The sequence below is a fragment of the Octodon degus genome, unplaced genomic scaffold (assembly GCF_000260255.1).
Source record: "Octodon degus isolate 3935 unplaced genomic scaffold, OctDeg1.0 scaffold00341, whole genome shotgun sequence".
In the NCBI taxonomy this organism is placed as follows: Eukaryota; Metazoa; Chordata; class Mammalia; order Rodentia; family Octodontidae; genus Octodon; species Octodon degus.
This window is the reverse complement of record NW_004524917.1, coordinates 768,021-790,304: the sequence shown is the minus strand read 5'-3', so window position 1 is coordinate 790,304 and position 22,284 is coordinate 768,021. Positions and strand designations below refer to the sequence as shown.

Sequence of the window (22,284 nt, the reverse complement as noted above, 5' to 3'; positions counted from 1 at the left end):
AGGATTTGTAATGCAATAACTAAAAGTCATCCACAGAGAAGTGACGTTTACAAGGTGGATTTGGATAAGACTTTGCCTAATATTCAAGAAATACAGGCGGCATTTGTAAAGCTTAAGCAACTATGTGTTAATGAGACTTTCGAAGAAACTGAAGAGAAATGGTTATCTTTACTGGAAAATACTCAGTGGTTAGACTATGTCAGGGCATTCCTTAAGCATTCAGCAGAAGTTGTGTACATGCTAGAAAGCAAACATCTATCTGTAGTCCTACAAGAGGAGGAGGGAAGAGACTTGAGCTGTCTTGTAGCTTCTCTTGTTCAAATGATGCTGGATGCATATTTCAGGACAATTACTGGATTTCAGAGTCTGATACAGAAGGAGTGGGTCATGGCAGGATATCAGTTCCTGGATAGATGCAGCCATTTAAAGCGATCAGAGAAAGAGTCTCCCTTATTTTTACTCTTCTTGGATGCCACATGGCAGCTTTTAGAACAATACCCAGCAGCCTTTGAGTTTTCTGAGACCTACTTAGCAGTGCTGTATGACAGTACCCGAACCTCACTGTTCGGCACCTTCCTGTTCAACTCTCCTCACCAGCAGGTAAAGCAGAGTACAGAATTTGCTATAAGCAAAAATATCCAGTTGGGTGATGAAAAGGGCTTAAAGTCCCCTCAGTTTGGGACTGGTCTCTTCAGTTCACAGTGAAGGACTGTACTCTTTTCCACAACCCCTTTTACATTGGAAAGAGCGTGCCCTGTGTACAGAATGGCTCTGTGAAGTCTTTTAAGTGCATAAAGAAGAGCTACAGTTTTACATTGAGAGGAATGCCATCTTCTTTAAAAAACGGGATTATCAGTGACCATGAGCTGCTTCCAAGGAGAAATTCCCTAATATTAAAGCGAAAGCCAGGCCCACTGCACCACACTGACAGCCAGAACAATGAAATGGAACAATATTTTAGAGAGTGGTTTTCCAAACCAGACGACCTCCATGGTGTGATTCTGCCTCATCTCTCGGGAACACTAATAAAGTTGTGGAAACTGTGCTACTTACGCTGGGTCCCCGAGGCTCAGATCCACCTCGGGGCTCCATCACTGCCTTCCGCAAGCTCTCCCTGCTGGTGGACGAGGTGGACGTGCTCAGCCGAGCACTGCGGCAGCAGCCCCCTGGAGGCCTGCCAGGCCGACCTGGCCCAGAGCAGGATGTACTTCAGAGGCGGAGGCGCGGCGCGGAGCTTCCCCGGCGCCCGAGTTCCTCTCTTCGTCATTTCCATTTTCTCCTGTGGGCAATCTGTGCAGACGAAGCATTTTAGGAACACCATTAAGCAAATTTTTAAGTGGGGCCAAAATGTGGATATCTACTGAGACATTAGCAAATGAAGACTAAAATGTTATTTTCTGAACATTTTAAGGGAAGCTATACATTTTTTCTTCTGAATTGAAATTGCTAACTTAAGCATTTAAAAAATAATTTTATATAGAAGAATAATAGTTAAAGTTTGCACTAATATTTAAAAACATGTTGAATCATGCTGCCTTCACAGGTGTTTTAAGAAAAATGTAGTTTTTGTTTTTACGTCCTCTTCCTGCCCTTAAACTTCTGGCTCGCTGTAGGTGAGTTACAGACACTGCCCCTATTCTTACCACTGTGAGCAAGCTGATTCTACATTTCCTGCCTACTGAAGCTTACCCTGTACTTGACTAGATCGGCAAGCAGAAGGAGACAGCGGGAAGAAGAGCATTTCAGATTGCCTTGCGTGAGGCCACAGCTCACCGCAGTCTGAAATCGTGCGTTTGCTTTTAACTTCCTAGGACTGACTCTACCATGACATGCACTGTAACTTTACAGCATTTGTTCCAGCCGATACAGTTACACTTAGAAGTGCCTCTGACATATAGACACTGAGTAAAAGAAAAATGTAATTTCTCTTTTTAAAATGACAGTATATTGGATTTAGGTTTTTTATTCCAAGCCTCACACTATTAGCCAGGAGCCTCCAAAGCCACCTTTGTGTCTGCGCATCTCCAAGGACACAGCACCTGGTGGGATGCAGCTCCTCTGGGAGGCTCCTCCAGGCCGCAAGACCCTGCCCGGCTCTGGACAGAGGCAGCCCTCACAGACCCAAGGCTGCTCGGAGGCCACCAGGTCCCACCACCATCCCCCCCAGTGAGTGGCCCTGTGTGCTTGAGGCTTAGTCCTTAGGAGTAGGGGGCATGGTCATACCTCAAACACTACTGTGTCATAACGAGACAGTGCTCCTCTGCACTCCCTTTCCCAACTTGGATAGCAAGTTGGAGACAAAAGCACACCGCCGTGTATTCATGGTCTGAAGTACTCCTTAGAACCTGACAAGAAGTTGGCCAGCTTGGCAGGGTCACAGCCGAGGCTCCCCGTGCAGGGGAGCAACAGTGGCGTTGATGCCCTCCCTCTCCAAGTGCACACACACCCAATTAACTAATTTCTTAAACTGCCATCTGAAGATTCCCAACATTTCTATATCTAATTAGCTTATTTCCTTTTCTACAGTAAATTTTTTCAAGATGGTATATTTTGCCTTTATATGTGCTGAGTAGTTGTTTCTACTTAATTATTTGCCTTTTGAGATGTTTAATGTTTCTGGATTTAGTGGAGGTTCTTACAGTGTCTTATGAAATTCATCTGATGGATAAACACAAATGGTTTTGCCAACTCATTGCCTAGAAAATGACTATCTTAGTTCATACGAATGGCATTATTGTCACTGAAACTTTTATAGTCTTGATTGGAAACCAGCCCTGATTGCCTTAAAACAACACAATTCTTGCCATTGAAAGTGTAATTTTCCTTTTTTAAGATGCCTTTTTATTACTGCACATGTTTCTAAGTTTAGTTTTTGGATTTACCATTTCTGTGTAATTTTCTTCCCTCACACTATTTCAGTTCCTTTTTATAATTTTTTGTGAATATACCAATTTTAAAAAGATTAGGTACTATTAATACTGCCTTAAAATAGAAGACATGCATATTTTTGTATGATAACCAAATGTTAAATATGGGAGTTTTGTTATTGTTGAATAGTTATTTCCTAATGATTCTTGTGCCAGTTTGTTGTGCAGAGTATAAGCAACAACTTTAACAGCCTTAAGTCTGGCTCCCTATAAAGCTGCGTGACTCTTTTGTAAGCAAAGTGACGCTGCGGTGGTTTGAAGCGTCACTGTGGCCACAGTTTCTGAAGGAGCTCGACATCTTTCCCTGTAGGCTCATGGACGGGCCTGTGCTAGTGCGATCCAGGCGAAGGCCAGATGGCATCGAACTTAACACACACAGTGTCTTACTGTTTATGATGAGAATCAATTTTAAAACCAAAAATGCCTAACTTTAAGAAAAGGATATTAACTTGTACTAATAGGTCAAAACCATTCATCAAAATCTGTTTGCTTTATCAGTAAATTCAAGCAGTTAAAATTTGAGAGAACAAAAACCTTTGTGCCTAAAGCTGATGAGTTGAAGTAGAATGAGCGGGAGATAAAAGTCTTGTTTAACAGAATGAATGTGAAGGAAATTTTGACTGTTAAATAAATTTCCACAGAAACTGTGGCATATTATCAGTAAAAAATTAAATAAATAAATAAAAATAAAGTATTTAGCCTAATTAACAAGCAATAACACTGGACATGGGATTTCTAAGTTGTATAAAAAAAAAAACTTGGACTAATATTTGCAATCTAAATGAGTCCACTAGAGGAGCACAAGTGAATATTTCTTGAATTAAATTTTAATTTTTTAAGGAAAATAACAATAACCCTGAATCATTTAACATTATTTGATAGGAAATGTTATTGTAAAGAAAAATGAGTAGTGTAAAATATATTTCAATATCTTGAAATCTAAATAACTATGAATGCACCTACCTTATCAATGGATGAGAATTATGTCTACAAGAACAAAAATATAATATTTAAAATTTGACACCACTGAAAGATTATTTTTTAGATCTCATATAATTGACAAAACTGCAGATAGCTTGAAATTTTCTTCAAGGAATTCTAGTTATTCATCTTGTGATTAGTTTTTCTTATAACTATGGACCCTCTGTCCCATTGTTGCAGGCAGCTAAATTAGATAGAAATACAGAATAGTCCATTTTACTTGAACAATTGTGCTTGTAATCTCATTGTTTGTCCCACCTCATGCCCACCTAAGCAGGTTCCTATGATCTCCACCTTAGACCTATCTCACCACTTGGTTTTGCTCTATACAAATCCCTAGAAAAGGCAGCTTCCTGGGTAACCCATTTGGGTCCCCCTTCTGTCTATCTCTCATACAGGACTTCCTTTCATCCTATAAATATAATCTGCTGTTATCCTCCTTTGTTCCTAAAATTCATTCTTCGGTTTTAGAGAACACAAACTGGGCCCAGGTATTTTTTAGGTTTGGAGCATGTATCCTTCCCCTATATCACTGTTATCTTGTGTGTACATTTTTTTCCCTGTCCTTTTGAGACAGATTTTTGCTGTACAGTTCAGGCTGGCCTTGAACTCACTTTCTAGCTTAGGCTAGCCTCAGACTCAGCAATCCTTTTGCCTTAACCTGGAGAGTGCTAGGATTATAGGTGTGCGACCTAGTGCTCAGCTGTATGTTCTTGTATAGTGGATGTACAAGCATTGATTACAGTGTCTTATTAGTTCCAATGTTCCTGTAATAAATTTCTTGTTCATGTCTATAGTTTTTGAGATATAAGAACCAGATGTGTAGATTCTGTTTTACATGTAACTGCTTTCTTACACCACCTATTCACATTAGATCATCATTTGTATTGACTACAAAAATCATCAATGACTAAATGAGTCTTGGCCATATTGTTTCTCAATAAATGTAGATTGTTGTTCAGGAGCTTTGGGCTATTTTAAGCCTTTTCTGTCTTCCTTCCTTCCTTTCTTTCCCCCCTCCCTCCTTTCCTTCCTTCCTTCCTTGGTATGAGGAATTGAACTCTTGGCCTTTTGCTTGCCTGGCAGGTGCTCCCCCACTGAGCTGCATCCCTGGCCATAAGCCTTTTTAAAAATTGTTTTATTTTTTGAAAAAGACATAAAAGTGAGTTGCTTCTTTGTGCAGGACCTGTGCAAGGCATGGGAAGCCTAATCACTAGAAAAAGGGACAAAGATTCCTTTCTCAAGTTTCTGGAGTGCTACTTTCCTAGACAAACCAACTCCCTAACTGAAATTTAATTTTTTTCCTAACTTTAAGTTGGTTTTCTCAATGACTGCTTTCACAATTTTCTTATTGGTCAGTTTTCCAGAGTCCCCTGTGGTAAGACATATGATGCACAAACAATGAAATTTCAGTGGGTCCACAGAGGCAAATGTCAGCTATCCACACAAGATAATAGATCCCACATCAAAGTATTAAAGTACTAATAGCTGGTCAAGATGGTTGTTATCTGTAACTCCATAACTCTGAGAGGCTGAGTCAGGAGAATCATACTTTCAAGCTAGCCTGGGGAGCTTAGTGACCTAAGAAGATCCTGTCTCTAAATAAAAATAATTAAAAAAATGGATGTAGTTCCATGCAAAAGCCCTGGCTCAGGCCTGAGTACCAACAAAACAAAACGAAACAAACCAAAACAAGAAAACAAGGAAGAAATGACTTCCTAAAGTCATAAAATAGTAATTTGTATTTTTTCAATTTTTAAAATATTATTTTCAAAGATTCCAACTCCTGTTCCAGAAGTTTAGTGGTTGTGTTGTAGGCAGCTGAGTTAGATAGAAATATTATAGGCAGTCAGACAAGGCCAGGCCCTCAAGGAGACAAGATGGAGGACAAGGTGACTTTGCAATTTGGAAGAAACAGACACTCCCATATGGGCCACACCTCAAGACCAAGACAAAAAGAGGAAGCACAGCTACATACTTCCCTAGGGATGGGCATTAGGGATTGATATCCTAAATAATATCAATCAACTTGAAAGAGCTCAAATGAATCACTAGCCCAACTCCCAACAGGAAGAGACCTTGTCCTGTATTCTTGCCCGCTTGCTACATGACTCGCTTTCCCATTTGATACTGGATTTAATCAATTTTACCTGAGCAATGGTGCTTGTAATCTCATTGGTTGACCATAGTTTTGTCCCACCTCATACCCAACTAAGCAAGTTCCCATGTCTTCTCCACCACCTTAGACCCACCTTACCACATGGTTTTACTCTATAAAAGTCCCTGCAAGAGACAACTTCCCGGGTCACTACCCGCTTGGGCCACCCCCCTCCTGTCCCTCTCAGGACAGGAGCTTTCTTTCTCTCAATAAATATATTCTGCTCATAACCTCCATTTGTTCCTAAAATTCATTCTTCTGTTTTAGAGAACATGAACTTGTGCAGGTCAGGTCCAGATATTGTTTTTCTCTATGTCATTTGGAGGTTCCCTATATTGTTTGGAGGTCACCCACTTGAGACCAGTTTTTCTCCCTGTATCAGTTGTTGGTCCAAAGCTTACATATTCCATATTCCTGAGTTCTTTACTTGGGACACCACATGCCTCTGCTGGCCCTTGCTGGATCACAACTTTTACCAGATCAACCTAGTGGTTAGACACAATTATAATTTTCTTAGCACACTCCTGTCAGCAGAATTTGAGGCAAAAATGACCCTCAGTAAATTAATTAATGAATATTTCATTTCTTTTGTAGGATAACTGGAATATTTGCTATAAGACTCCAGTCGCTGAGGTAGTAGAAGTCTCTTTTTGTAGTGGGGGACATTGGCAGGTCCTTGAGATCTTGCCTTGGCTTCAGGCCCCCATACTGGCTGAGCCTGGCTGCCGATGTAACTTGGTTTGTTCAAGTTCATGATGATGAGGCATGAGGGAAAGTTCAGGCATAGCAAAAACTTTATTACACCACAGATTGAGTGAACTTCATGTTTCTGGTCATTGCAAAGGAATAAAGACCTACTGGAAAATATGTCTAGCCCAGGTATGTGTATTCCAAAGGTAGTCTGTAAATGTTTTCCATTAAGTGAGAAGAAATAATAAGATTACCACAACTAATATTTTATTAATTAATTTATTTTTTATTTTATTGAGAAACAAATATCAATGAGATACTTTCCAAGCTGATTAATAGGACATTTTCAATACTTAATACATTGCACATTGTTATCTTTTCAGTGGTCATCCACAGCACAAGAAGGAGCCAGGACATCCTGTCCAAACACTACTACTACAAATCCTTCCTTTCACTGAACCAAGCGAAAGCAGCTGTACATCTATCCTAACTATTCTGTATATACAAATCCAAAATGGTCCTTCCTCTGTGTTCTCCCTCTCCAATTCAGTCCTGTCAGAGATGGATATTCTATTGGCATCTAAATATTATAGGTGCTTGAATTCAGCAAAACAATCCAACACAGTCCAGTAGTCCACAATAGTAGTGGGTTATCCATAGAAGTTGTGGACTTGAGCCTTTTACAGCTCAGCGTATTAATATGGCTTTACTTTATATACCTCTTTTTTATACTTTTCTGCTGGATGGTTAAGACCAAGATAAGCAAGACCTGTATAACAAGAAATGTGACTTTTGTGCTGCATGGCCTGACCCTGTGTGGATATGGCTTGCGCAGCCACCCACTCCCCGGCAGACTAAGACAGGTTTATTTGTATCTACCCCATTTATTTAAATAATAAGAAAACCATCACAGAGGGGAGGCGGATCCCAATAAGTAAAGCTGTTGAAAATCCTACAGCTACCGAGATTCAAGATGCATGCTCAGCAGTTGGACTTAATGCAGTTATCGAGAAAAATAAGATGTACTCTAGGGAATGGGATAGTGGTGTTCAATACAGAGGCAGAGTTCGAGTCCAGCTGAAGCAGGAAGATGGCAGCCTCTGCCTGGGGCAGTTCCCATCAGGTAAGTCAGTAATGTTGTATGCAGCAGAAATGATACCTGAGCTAAAAACCAGAACACAGAAAACAGGAGGTGGTGACCCAAATCTTCAGCAAGGAGAGGGAAGTAAAAAAGGAAAAGGGAAGAAGAAGAAGTGATTGGCTGTGAGCATTAAGGGGGCGACCCCTCTATCGGGACACGGTGGAGGCATCTTCGTCACTTTTCATTTGCATCAGTCACCTGAACTACACATTTGTGCCATCTTCATCATCAGAGTTGACAGTAAAATGAGTACATCACAGTAGATCACAGTGGAAATTTGCATCTAGCTTTTATTCAGTATAAAAGAAAAATATTTCTTTCAATGAAGAGTTTTTGTGGAAAAGTATTTTTAAATGGACAGTGGACTTCCAGAAGTTATTGGAAATCAATCTGTCCTCTGTGTAAGCATGTATGTCAGATAAATAAGTTTAGTACAATTTCAAATACACATTTTGTTCACCTTTTAAGTTAAATAAAATTTTAAACTACAAAGAAATGTGACTTTTGTATCTGATAAGGTCAGTCAAGGCCCCTTAGGATTTATCTGTAACCCTGTACTGCACTTTGTGTACAACTAATATTTTTAATGAAAGAAATCATTAACTTATGGATTTAAGAACTTAGAGAATTTTTAAATGTAACATATGTGCAGATGGTAATTTGTAATAGTAGTTTCATGCTTGGAGTGCCTGTCATTCTGGTCTTCTGAATATGGGCTGCTTGTCATGACATGCCAGTTACTGCTATGATGTCTCTTGGGTAGGTGGATGTTCAAGAAGAAGGGGGTGCTGAATGAAAGCAAGAGACAGGAAAAGGAATATTGTGGGACTGTCCTACTTCAAGGTTGTATATGGTGAGATTTTTGGCCTTATGTGCAAACATGAGAAGTATATAATTCTTTATGCCTATTTTTAAAATATATTCTAATTTTTAAATGTTTTTTTAATCATATTCTGTAAGGACTTAAAGTTCAACATATCAATACTTGATGAAAAGTACCTGTTACATATTATGCCTAAGATGTTTGATATGCAGACAGATAGTGAGGTTAAACTTAACAGCTTAAGTTGTATGGTAATAGCAATAAGCTTGTCTTCTGGATGGTTAACAACCTAAGTTTGCAGACCAAAATTAGAGAGAAAGGAGGGCTGCAAGGAAAGCCAACATTTTGGCCCTAGCCTTCTAAGGTCAATTAAGACTCAGGACATATGAGAACTTGTACTGTAACGTCATGTAACTCAACAGTGTCTCAAATTTTCTGATCAAGGAGATTATGGAGCCAAAGAGGAAAGTGGTCAAAGAGTGTATGTAGAGTGTTCCTAAGGAGAGTCACATGGAGAGAAAACATTCTCTCAGGCTTTCACAGAGAGCACATTGGCCAAGCAATGGCCGTGACTCATCCACATGGCTGACACTGACAAAGGTTCTACAATCTGAGGTACAGGATCTCAGGATAAATCCTGAGGGGATTTCACTGACCTTATCAGACCCAAAAGCTACAACTCTTGTTGCATAGGTCCTGCTTTACCTTGGTCTTGGCCATCCAGCAGAAAAGTATAAAAACAAAATATAAGAAGTAAAGCCATGCTGTTATGTTGAGCTGTGGCGGACTCAGGTCAACAATTTCTGACATTGCCAGTTAAGCGGAAGACCCGATACTATTATGGGCTTCTGGACTCTTTTAGAATATTTTGCTGAGTTTACACACCTATAATATTCAAATAATGGAACTTAACAAAAAAAAAAAAAGGTATACAGGCAATTGTATCTGTATATTCAAAGTGATTTGGATAGATATATAGTTACATTCTCTTAATGAATAGAATGATTCTTGTACAGCAATTAACCACTGGGAAGAATGTATGCACCGTGTTAATTATTGAAACTGTCCTACCGATTTGATTTGCAACTGTCTCATTGCTATTTATCAATAAAATTATGGGAAAAAATAAAAAAAATTAAAAAAATGTAACATATGTTTAGGGGTAAAAAGAAATACCTTCACATGTAAATAAAAAATATTTTACCTCACAAGTAATCAGTCTCCTAAATCAAAGAAAAAGCATTATGCTAGGCTTGATAGCACATGCTTGTAATCCCAGCACTAGAGAATCTGAGGCACAAGGAGTGCCTCAAGTTCAAGACCAGTGTGGACTACATATGTGAGTTTAAGTCCATCCTCAATTATAGAGTAAAACCCTGTCTCCAAATAAGACAAGACAAGGTAAAACAAAATGGAAGAAAAAAGTGTTGTATTTTAATATGATTATTTATTTGAAAATGCCCAAATTTCCTTATTACTGAAGTATTTGCAAAGTTTTATAATTATAATGTCTTTGTAAAGTTTGAGTCATCAGCATAAATTATTCATCATCAATATCATCATATGTCTTTGATCAGGAAGTCTTACTTTTCAGGATAGGATTTAGTTTGTAAGATTATGCCTATACTGTGCATAAATCTTTACCATATGAAAAAATACTAGAATGTTATTTATATATTTAGCTTTATTCCTTTGCTTCCAGCTGTTTTCCGTGTGTGTGCACATGTGCACGTGTGTGTGTGTATGTTTGTGTATGGGTGTGTGTGTGGGGGTCTGTTGCCATCTCTTCCTAATACCAAAGGCCAAACCAGTTGTTCTTCCATGGGCATTCAGTAAATTTTGTGAATTCACTACCGTTTATGCTCTATCAAATGAAATTAGTATAAAAAGCTCATAGTTTACCATTTTCAGGGTTAGATTTTTTTAATTGTATTTTTTATGTATTTAGTACAGGGTCTACAGGGTCTCACTACATAAATCAGACTCATAGTGAATCTCCTTTTTCAGCCTCCCAAGTGCTGGGATTACAGGAGTGAGCCACCACACCCAGTCTCAGTTGCAGTCTCAGGAAGCCCCAGGGGTGGGGCCAGCACGGCAAGCTGGGGATCAAACCCTGGCCCCTGTGTTTTTCCTAAGCCGGTGCTTCAGTCTGCTGAGCTATTTGGTCTGCCTTTAGGATTAGATTTTAATTCAAGTAAATTTAGGGGCTAGACTATTATTTTGAAATTTGGACTATATTATAATAACAACAAAAATATCAACCTATCTGTTACAGACTAGTTACTCTGTTAAGCACTTTGCCTAGTTAACTTATTATTTTCTCAAGGAGGTTGTTTATCCCACTCAGGGGGTAGGATTAAGAATTTGCCTTAGGATGCTTCTTACTCTAGAGTCTCATCTACTTATGTTGCACTAGAGGCCATTATATCTATTAACTTCTAACTTAAGAGACCTTCCTGTGCCTGCATAAATGACTAGTGATGACACTTCCTTGTTAGAGGGCACCAACTCTGGCATTCTATAATTTGAAGAGATACACTGTTAAAATTGTTGACACCAGATTTTAGTTCCCTATAATTCTTTTCTGTTTCAGCCCACTATATTTCTGAACTCATTGTTTTTCTTGACATTGATTCCATTTTTGTAATTTTGTTATTTTCCTTTTTAAATTTTCCTTTGAAGAGTTTGACTTTACAAACTTCATCAATATGCTTCTCTGCTGCATTTTATAAATAGTACAGTAACTTTACCTTAGCATGAATCTCTGCCAAAAATTATTTGATGGTTATAACATTACTATGCTTTTAATCTCATTTTAATATTTATTAGCACATATTTGTAGGACATACTTTTTGCATTCTTTGTGTGAAATAGGTACATGAACATAACACATTCCAATTTTTAAAAAATCTTTCTATTTGAGCAAGATCTATCTTCCTGCCTTCTATTAGCTACCTTTGCCCTTTATTTATAATTTGGGTCTTCAATAAACTTGTGTTTTTCATGTGAAAGCAAATGTAAGACAGTCCATTCACATATGTCTCTTATACAAGTGATATTTACAAGATGCAGGCCCAAAGGAGGAGCTTTCTAAGAAATACAATAACCTAGAAGTAGCCTTTCTGTGAGTGATTTTTGAACATTTTACTTCAATTTATCTATATGTGAAATTGTAATCCTAGGAGAAAAAAGAGACAACAGAGTAGAATAAATATTTAAAGAAATATGGCCAAGAAATTTTCAAACTTAATGATAAAAACCAAAAATGCAGCTACAAAATGCCCAGAGAACACTGAAATTTTACACACACACACACACACACACACACACACACACACACACCCCACATACATTTATGATGGTTAATCATAAATCAGCTTCACTGCAATAGGAAACACCTAGGAGACTAGCAAAGTGCACTTGTGGGTGTGTCTTGGTGAGTCTTGGAGATGCCACCTTGGGCACTAAGTGTACCTCTGGCCTCCTTCTCTCAGGTAGTGCTCCTAGTCCTGCTTCCAGACCTCCATGAACTAAGTACCTTTGCTCCATCAGGCACCTCCAGCATGATGTTTCTGCCTTAGAGTCAGCCAACAATGGATTGTATCCCAGACACCATGAGCTGAACTAAACCTCACTCTTTAACTGTGGGTGGTTCATGCTGTGTTTTACCAAAAGGAAAGCTGTCTAACACACACATACACACCCACCCACACACACACAGTCTGTATTATTAAAACTTCTGGAAAATAAAACAAAGCAAAACCTTGTGGATATAGCAAATTAAAAAGACATTATCTACAGAAAAATAAAGTTCATTATATAGCAATTTATTAAAGGTCATGTAAACAAGCAGAAAAATGATATCCTAACAGGGATGAAGGAAGAATACTGTTGACATATAATTTTATGTCCAGGAAAATATCCTTCAAAAGTAGAGAAGAAATATTTTCTGAGAAAAACCCTGAGAGAGTAAATTAGCAAAAAAAAAAAAAAAAAAAAAAAAGATTTGACCCATACTTTTGAACTTGATGTGACTGACATTTATCTAACACTCTGCTGAACAACAGTAGAATACACAGTCTTTTAAGGGCCACAAAACAAAACCACAACATGGAACATATTTATCATCAGGAGACAAACCTAAACACATTTAAAATATTAAAATTATAAGATGTATCTTGTCAGCCCAATACAATTAAGATAGTATCATTAAGAGGAAAAACTATAAAAAATTACAAAATATTTAGAAATTAAGACTCACATTTTCAAATAAATAACAGGTCAAAGAGGCTACCTGAAGATAAATTAACAAATGCTCTTTTTATTGTCCCTTAGCCCCACAGCACCATATTAAAGCACTGAAGTTTCTTAGGTGATCTGCTTTTGTCCCACACTCTTCATTGCAGTTACACTGTATATATGCAATGGCATGCAACTTAGTGCCAATTAAATGTCTGACAAGTGCTTGGTCACATGTCCACCACCTCCTCACCGTGCATAAGGATTCTACCGCTGCCTAACTTCCATGTGTGACTTATCTGTAGTCAGCTGTTTTCTTTTCCTCAACCTCTAGCAACTAACTGGTAAATTTTCATTTCTATAGTTTTGCATTTTCCCTTCTATTTTTGCTCATATTCTTCTTCCCTTCTTGCAGTTTTTTCTTTTTTTTTACTCTCCTGTCTTCCTCCTTTTCTTCTTGCTCTTCCTCCATTTTTTCCCCTCCCTTTATTCTTTCCTTCCTTTAGTTATTTAGACTACAGTTATTGAGATTTATTATAGGCCTTGAGGTATCTGAGAAATATAATCCAGTGGATAAAAGGAATCTAGGATCAAAATTATTATAGGGAATTTGATATGTAAAGTTCTAAGTCATTTTTTGTTAATGAAGAAGGTGAAAACCTATGTTCAACTTGATTGATACCTTATTTTAGAATGGAATACAACAAAGTAAGTGTTATTGAGTTTATTATTCTATGATTAACAAGAGAGAAAAGTCTGTGGATTATGCTTAACAATTGGAAAAAATGACAAATGCTAAGCATATGAGTAACTTTTTTGTTAAATACAATATCATACCCCCAAAATTGTTGATTTCAGAAGATTGATGTCCTACAATGCATCCTGCTGGTTAGTAGTAATGGAAAAAGGGTAGTTTTATTCATGACTGTCTCCTGTGCTCTTGAAAATATCAAGGCACTTAAATTTACAAGATAAGAAAAAGGAGGGCTGCAAGGAAAGCCAACATTTTGGCCCTAGCCTTCCAAGGTCAATTAAGATTCAGGACATATGAGAACTTCTACTGTAATGTCATATAACTCGGTAGTGTCCCAAATTTTCTGATGAAGGAGATTATGGGGCCAAAGAGGAAAGTGATTGATGATGTAGAGTGTGCCTAAGGAGAGTCACATGGAGAGAAAACATTCTCTCAGGCTTTCACAGAAAGTACACTGGCCAACCAATGTCTGTGACTCACCCACATGGCTGACACTGACAAACAATCTGAGGTACAGGATCTCAAGATAAATCCTGAGGGGATTTCACTCTCCTTATCAGACCCAAAAGCTACAACTCTTGTTGCATAGGTCCTGCTTTTCCTTGGTCTTAACCATTTAGCAGAAAAGTATAAAAATGAAATATAAGAAGTAAAGCCATGCTGTTATGTTGAACTATAGGGGACTCAGGCCAATAATTTCTGACATTGCCAGTGAAGTGGAAGACCCAATACTATTAGGGACTAATGAGCTCTTCTGGATTAGTTTGATGAGTTTACACACCTATAATATTCAAATAACGGAACTTAACAAAAAAAAGGGTATACAGATGAATGTCCATTTTGTATCTGTGTATTCAAGGTGGTTGGGATAGATATATAGTTTCATTCTCTTAATGAATAGAGTAATTTGTTCTAATGGTGTTTGTGGATAGGATATCATGTACGCATCTTGTACAGCAATTAAGCACTGGGAGGAATGTATGCAGTGTGTTAATTATTGAAACTGTCCTACCAATTTGATTTGAAACTGTCTCATTGCTATTTGTTTATCAATAAAATTATGGAAAAAATTTACAAGATAAATATCTGACACACACAATATATTTAGATATATTTCTAAATATGTTGCCATAAATATGTAGCCCATGGCTAGGTCTTTATATATGCTTTAAGTTTTAATGTTTTCTAAATATCCTACAATTGAAAGAAAAATCTTTACCCTTCTGTAATGGTTGATTGATTGTTGTCAGCTTGAGAAATTTTGAAACTTAGCTAAGTCAGCTCAGCAGTTCTAAACTGTAGGGTGTAGAGGACCCATTGGAGGGTGCCTTGTCACCTGGACAGTTTAAAAGGAAATGAGGAAGGTCCCAGTGGCTTCTGTTCTTTGGAGGAGCTCTAGTCTTTACCTGTAGCTTGGATGTCACCTCCTGGCTTCTAACGCAGACTCTTTGGCTAAAATCTTGGATTCTTCAGCCTTCTGGCATAGATTCTTCAGCCTTCCATCACAGCCCTGTCAGCCTCCTGATGTGGGCTTGTGTGGAATACTGCAGTGAGCTCCAGACCTTGGACTGAATCCTTCAGGCACAGAGCTGGGTGAGAAAGAATGCAGAGGACGTCCACACACTGGAGGCTTATAGTGTTGAATTTGGGGGTCTGAAAAATCCATGATGCTTACTGATAAGAAGGCCCTATGAAAAATGCTATTTTCCAGTTAGTAGCACCTGTTTTAACTATTCCATTTTAAAATAGGGCGTTGTGTCAAGCATGCTGAATGAAACTTTCATTTTTTCATTGACAAAAAAGTAATGACTTCGAGTTTTACATTTCAAATGCTTTATTATAGCCTTATTCCTAGATTCCTTTTATCTATTAGATTAATTTCTCACATACTTCAGGGCCTATAATAAAACTCAATAAAGTAGTTAAATATTAAATACTCAAAATAGGGAATGACCTTAGAACTCTTTTTTTTTCAGCAAAATTTATTTATTTACTTATTTTGGTGGAGAATTCTTGACAGATAATAATTTTAGCAATGGGAATTTGAGTGAAATAATGCTTATACTTAGATATAATATCACATTTCAATCTGGGAAACTGACCAATGATGAAAGGTTTTTAAGAGACAGTATAAAAAAAGAAAAAAAGAGACAGTATAGTATATGAATTTAATTTTTAGGGTGAGGGTAGAGTCAATAATTTAGAGATAAATCTAGCAAATTAGAGGTTGATTTTAATCAGCTGATTAGGTGTGTCAATTATGAGGATTAAATGGACACAATCATATAGAAAACATATATAAAGTTAGAAAAGAAATACCTCAATGAAAGTCTTAGAGAGCACCAATGTTTGCATAAAGAAGGGGAATCCATAAAACATATCTTGGAGAATGAGTGAAATTATAGGAATAATTGTTCATAAATCATAATCAAAAGAACCAAATAGAACAGTGTGTGTGGAGCAAACATTTTTTTTTAAATATATCTAGTACAGGGTCCACAGGATTTCACTACACAGATTGGACTTGTAATGATTCTCTTGTTTTCAGCTTCCCAAATGGTGGGAATTTTTTTGGGGGGGGCGCAAAACTGAGGATTGAACTCAGACCCTTATTCTACTGAGCCATCTCCCTGGCCCCCCGCAAGTGCTGGGATTACAGGCATGCACCACCACACCAAGTCTCAATCAATCTCAGCTCTCCCCATGGGCGGGGCCAGCACAGCACACCAGGGATAGAACCCTGGTCCTCGCATCTGCCTAAGCAGGCATTTCAATCTGCTGAGCTATCTGACCGGTCCAAGGAGGGAACATTTTGTTTGTGCTTCAATTTTCTCATCTACAAAGTATAATATTAATAGTTCTATTAGCAATGTACTACAGTAGTAATTTTAATACTAGTAAGTTGGAGACAAATGCATAAAATAACTTCATGATACTGGTGGGCAGTGGGTCGGTTTTCGGTATCAAAGTTATCATTACTACTTTTTCTTTTTCCTGACCAGGTTTCACTATAAATGTAGTGTAGGCTGGCCTTGAACTCACTTATGGAGACAGACTGGCCTCAAACTCATAGTGATCCTCCTGTCTCAGCCTTCTGAGTGTTTGGGCTACAGATGTGTACCACTATGCCTGGCATTATTAGTCTATTTTCCACAAAGTAAATCACTAAAAATGATACCTTACAGAACAAAATGTCTTAGAAACATTAGAAAATGTTCCATACCCTGTGGGGCTCAAGGAGAGCTACAGATATTTTCAGATACATATGAAGTTACTGATGTGTCACACCAGCAGGTGGATACCATTGGTGATCACTGGAGTCTATTAGGGAGTAAAAAGGGTTATTTCTTCCTGGTAAGAGAAACCTTTGAAGCGTAAGGACAGCTGGAGAAGACAGAGAACTCTAATGACAAGGATAAAAGCTTTGATGTCATTAATAAACAACATTTTTTTTTTCTTTTTGTACTTTAGGGAAGGGTCTACAGGGTATTCAGGGTCTCACTCCTAGATTGGACTCAGTGATTCTCCTGTTACAGCCTCCCAAGTGCTGGGATTACAGGTGTGCAGCACAACACCCAGTTTGATTTGGCATCTCAGCGTGCCCCAGGATGGGGCCAGCATGGAATGGTGGGGATCGAATCCCCCTGCCCCTGTGCCTGCTTTCAGGCCCTTTAATCCACAGAGCTATCTGACTGGCCCAATAAAAAAACAATGTTTAAAAGCATAAACTTACATTAAAATTCTGATAGTGAGATGAGGTGGCAGAAGAAAATAATTCAGAATTTAAAATAGTTCAGTGTTTTGGAGATAAAGCTGGTTTGGTTCAAGGGTAGAGGAGTTATGTGAACTGCCAGGTGATACACTGTTTTCTTTTTTTAATTTTTTAATCTTTTTCACAATTTAATTGAGAAACAAATAGCAATGAGACAGTTTCAAATCAAATTGGTAGACAGTTTCAATAATTAACACATTTCATACTCTTTTCCTAGAGGTTAATTGCTGTACAAGATGCAAACATGATATGCTATTTACAAACACTATTAGAACAAATACCTCTATTCATTAAGAGAATGTAACTCTATATCTATTGTAACCATTTTGAACACAGATACAAAATGGACATTCATCTGTATTCCCCTTTTTGTTTAGTTACATTATTTGAATATTATAGGCATGTTAACTCAGCAAAATATTCTAAAAGAGTCCAGTAGTCCATAGTATTGGGTCTTCCCCTTGACTGGCAAAGTCAGAAATTGTTGACCTGAGTCCCCTACAGCTCAACATAACACCATGGCTTAACTTCTTATACTTCATTTTTATTCTTTTCTGCTGGATGGTTAAGACCAAGGTAAAGCAGGACCTATGCAACAAGAGTTATAGCTTTTCAATCTGATAAGGTCTGTCAAATCCCCTCAGGATTTATCCTGAGATCCTGTACCTCAGATTGTAGATCCTTTGTCAGTGTCAGCCATGTGGATGAGTCACGGCCATTGCTTGGCCAATGTGCTCTCTGTGAAAGCCTGAGAGAATGTTTTCTCTCCATGTGACTCTCCTTAGGCACACTCTACATGTCGATCGTGTTCCTCTTTGGAACCATAATTTCCTTGATCAGAAAATTTGGAACACTCCTGAGTTATGTGACATTACAGTACAAGACCTCATATGTCCTGAGTCTTAATTGACCTTAGAAGGCTAGGGCCAAAATATTGGCTTTTCTTGCAGCCTTCCTTTTTCTCTAATTTTGGTCTGCAAACTTCAGCTATTAACCCTCCAGCAGAGAAGCTTATTGTTATTACCATACCATACAATAATTACCATTGTTAAGTTTAACCTCACTATCTGTCTGAATAACAAAAACCTCAGGCATAACATGGAACAGGTATTTTTCATCAAGAATTGATGAGTTAAATTTTAAGTCCCTACAGAATATGATGAAAAAACACTTAAAAATTATACTATATTTTAAAAATAGGCATAAAGAATTATATAATTCTTATGTTTACGCATAAGTCCAGAAATCTAACCATATACAACCTTGAAGCAGAACAGTCCCACAACATTCCTTTTCCTGTCTTCTGTTTTCATTCACCATCCCCTTCTTTTTGAACAATCATCTACTCTAGAGACAGCACAGCAGCAACTGGTATGACATGACAAGCAGCCCATATTCAGAAGACAAGAATGACAGGCACTGCAGGCGTGAACCTACTATTATTACAAATTTCCATCTTCAGTGCAGTTGCTTATTTCACAGGAGTCTGTATATATAGTCAGGGTGAGAATTCTTCCAATTAACTGCTAGATTTAAAAATCTTCTGAAGATTCTTAGGATCATTGCCTTACCCATCTTCTATATATAACTATATGGCTAGCCACTGTCGTGTTTCCTAGCTCTTCAACTTTGCCTCTCTTAGTCCTCAAGTTCTTGCTTTCCTTTTAGTTGTATTATACATTTTTATTTGTTTTTCTTCTTTTGAGTTCTTATACTAGGGGAACTATATGATATTTACACATGTGTCTGATTTATTTTACTTATTAGTACATCTTCAAGTAGCATGCACTTAAATATAAAGGCTTCGAGTTTATCATTCTTTATAGCTGAGTAATACTCTATTGTATAAAAATACCACATCTTTTTCATCCACTCCTCAGGTTATGGGCATCTTGGTTGTTTCCAAGATTTGGCTATTACAAATTGTGCTGCTACAAACATAGGCACACATATATCACTATGATATGTTGCCTTCAGTTCCTCCGGGAAAATTTACAGTAGAGGAATAGCTGGTTTAAATGGGATTTCCAGTCCAAATTTTCTAAGGAGTCTCCACACTGATTTCCATAATGGTTGTACCAGTCTACATTCCTACCAGCAGTGGATGAGAGTTCTATTTTCCCCACAGCCTCTCCAACATTTGTTGTTGGGTGATTTCTTTATGATATTCATTCTTTCTGGCGTGAGATGATATCTCAATGTTGTTTTAATTTGCATTTCATGGATGGCTAGTGATGTGGAGCATTTTTTCATATATTTAATTGCTTCTTTAGTTTCATTCTCTGAGAAGTGTGTGTTCATCTCAGATGCCCATTTCTGGATTGGGGCTTTAAATTTTGGGGCCCTGATGTTTTTTAGTTCTTTATAAATTCTAGAGAGCAGACCTTTGTCTGAGTACTTATTTGTCATGATTTTTTTTTTCCAAATTTATGGGTTGTCTTTTCACTTTGTTAGTAATTTCTTTTGATGTGAAAACACTTCTCAGTAAGAGCAGGTCCCAGTTGTTAATTCCTTCAGGTGTTTCCTGTGTGATTTGATTTTTGTTCATGAACACTTTGCCTACCCCTATGTCTTCAAGAGTTCCTCCTAATTTCTTTTCCAGGAAATTTAGTGACTCTTTTTTAATGTTTAGATCTTTAATCCATTTTGACTTTAGCTTAGTGCATGGTGATAGACCTAGGTTAAGTGTGAGTTTTTGGCATGTAGAAAGCCATTTTTTCCAGCACCATTTGTTAAAGAGGCTATCTTTCTTCCAGTGAGTATGTTTTGTTACTTTGTTGAAGATAAGGTGGCTGGGTGTGTTTGTAAGGGCTTCAGCATCTTCTAATCTATTGCATTGATCCTCAGGTCTATTTTGTTGCCAGTACCATGCTGATTATGTCACAGTAGCCTTGTAGTATAATTTCAAGTCAGGAATTGTAATGCCTCCTGCCTTATCTTTATTGCCCAGGATTGCCCTTGCTATTCTAGGTCATTTCTGGTTCCAAATAAATTTTAGGAATGATTTCTCTAGCTCTGTGAGGTATGTTGGAGGTAGTCTGATAGGGATTGTATTAAATCTGTACAGCAATTTTGGGAGCATGACCATCTTCCCAATGTTGGTTCTTCCTATCCAGGAGCATGGAATATCTTTCCATTTTCTGAAATCCTGTATGATCTTTTCTTTCAGAGTACTGTAATTTTCCTTGAAAACATCTTTGACTTCTTTAATTAGATTAATTCCAGGTTATTTCATTTTCCTCAGTGTTATTGTAAAAGGTATTGTTTCTATAATTTCCCTCTCAGTGTCTTTGTTATCTGTGTAGAGGAATGCTATTGACTTTTGGGTATTGACTTTTTAACCTGCTATGCTATTGACTTTCTGTATTAATTCTAGTAGGTTTTTGGTGGAGCTTTTTTGGGTCTTCCAAGGAAAGTATCATGTCTTCTGGAAATAATGATTATTTAACTTCTTCTTTACCTATTCTTATTCCTTTTATTTCTTTCTCTTGTCTAATGGCTGTAGCTAATGATTCCAGAACTATATTGAGTAGGAGTGGTGATAGAGGACATCCTTGTCTTGTACCAGATCTAAGAGTAAAAGATTTCAGTTTTTCCCCATTTAGGATTATGTTAGCTGTTGGGTTTTCATAAATGGCTTTTACCAGATTGAAGTAGAGGCCATCTATTCCAGTTTTCTGTAGGACTTTGAACATGAATGAGTGTTGCACTTTGTCGAAAGCATTTTCTGCATCAATTGAGGTGATCATGTGGTTTTTAATTTTCGCTCTATTGATATAGTGTATTACATTTATAGATTTTTGAATATTTAACCATCCTTGGATCCTTGGGATGAATCCAACATGGTCATGGTGTATGATCTTCTTGATGATTTGCTGTATTCTATTTGCTAGTGTTTTATTGAGGATTTTGGCATCTATGTTCATGAGGGAGATCAGCCTGTAGTTCTCTTGTTTAGCTGCATCTTTTCCTGGTTGTTGTAGCAGTATAATACTTGCCTCCAGGAATGATTTTGGGAGGATTGCTTCCTTTTCAATTTCATGGAAGAGTTTGAGGAGTATAGAGACTACATCTTCTGTAAATTTCTTGTAGAATTCAGCTGTGAATCCATCCCGACATGGAATTTTCTTTGTCTGTAGGTTTTTTATTACATCTCGTATTTCATTGGCTGTTATTGGGCTGTTGGTGTGGTTATATCGTGTCTATTCAGTTTTTGCAATTTGTGCCTTTCTAGAAATCTGTCCATTTCTTTTGTGTCTTCTATTATGTGAGAGTAAAGATTCTCAAAGTAGCTATTGATAATCTGAATTTCCACTGCGTCTGTAGTAATTACACCCTTTTCATTCCTTATTGCTTGTATTTGAATTTTTCCTTCCTCTTTTTGATGAAGCTAGCTATGGGCTTATTGAGTTCATTTAATCTTTCAAAGAACCAACTTTTTGTTTTGTTAATTCTTTGAACTGTTTTCTTTGTCTCAATCTGATTAATTTCTGCTCTAATCTTTATGATTTCTTTCTGTCTTTGGGCTCTGGGTTTGGTTTGCTCTTCTATTTCCTGTTGTTGAAGATGCAGCATTAGGGTATTTATTTGTTCCTGTTTTTATTCCTAATGAGTGAGTACAAAGCATTGAATTTCCCTCTGAGAACTGCTTTCATCATATCCCATAAATTCTGATAAGTTGTGCTTGAAATTTATTGAATTGCAGATATTGTTGAATTTCTTGTTTAATTTCATCTGTGACCCATTGGTTACTGAGTAGGGTGTGATTTAATTTCCATGTATTTGAAGTTTTTTTCTGG

At 37.5% G+C, this 22,284-nt stretch overlaps 2 pseudogenes; both read left to right on the top strand.

Moving 5' to 3' along the window:
- LOC101577304 overlaps window positions 1-2,593 on the top strand; it is a 12,923-nt pseudogene extending 10,330 nt beyond the window's left edge.
- Window positions 2,594-7,578: 4,985 nt separating this feature from the next.
- LOC101573727 lies at window positions 7,579-8,289 on the top strand (annotated as a pseudogene).
- The last annotated feature ends 13,995 nt before the right edge of the window (window positions 8,290-22,284 follow it).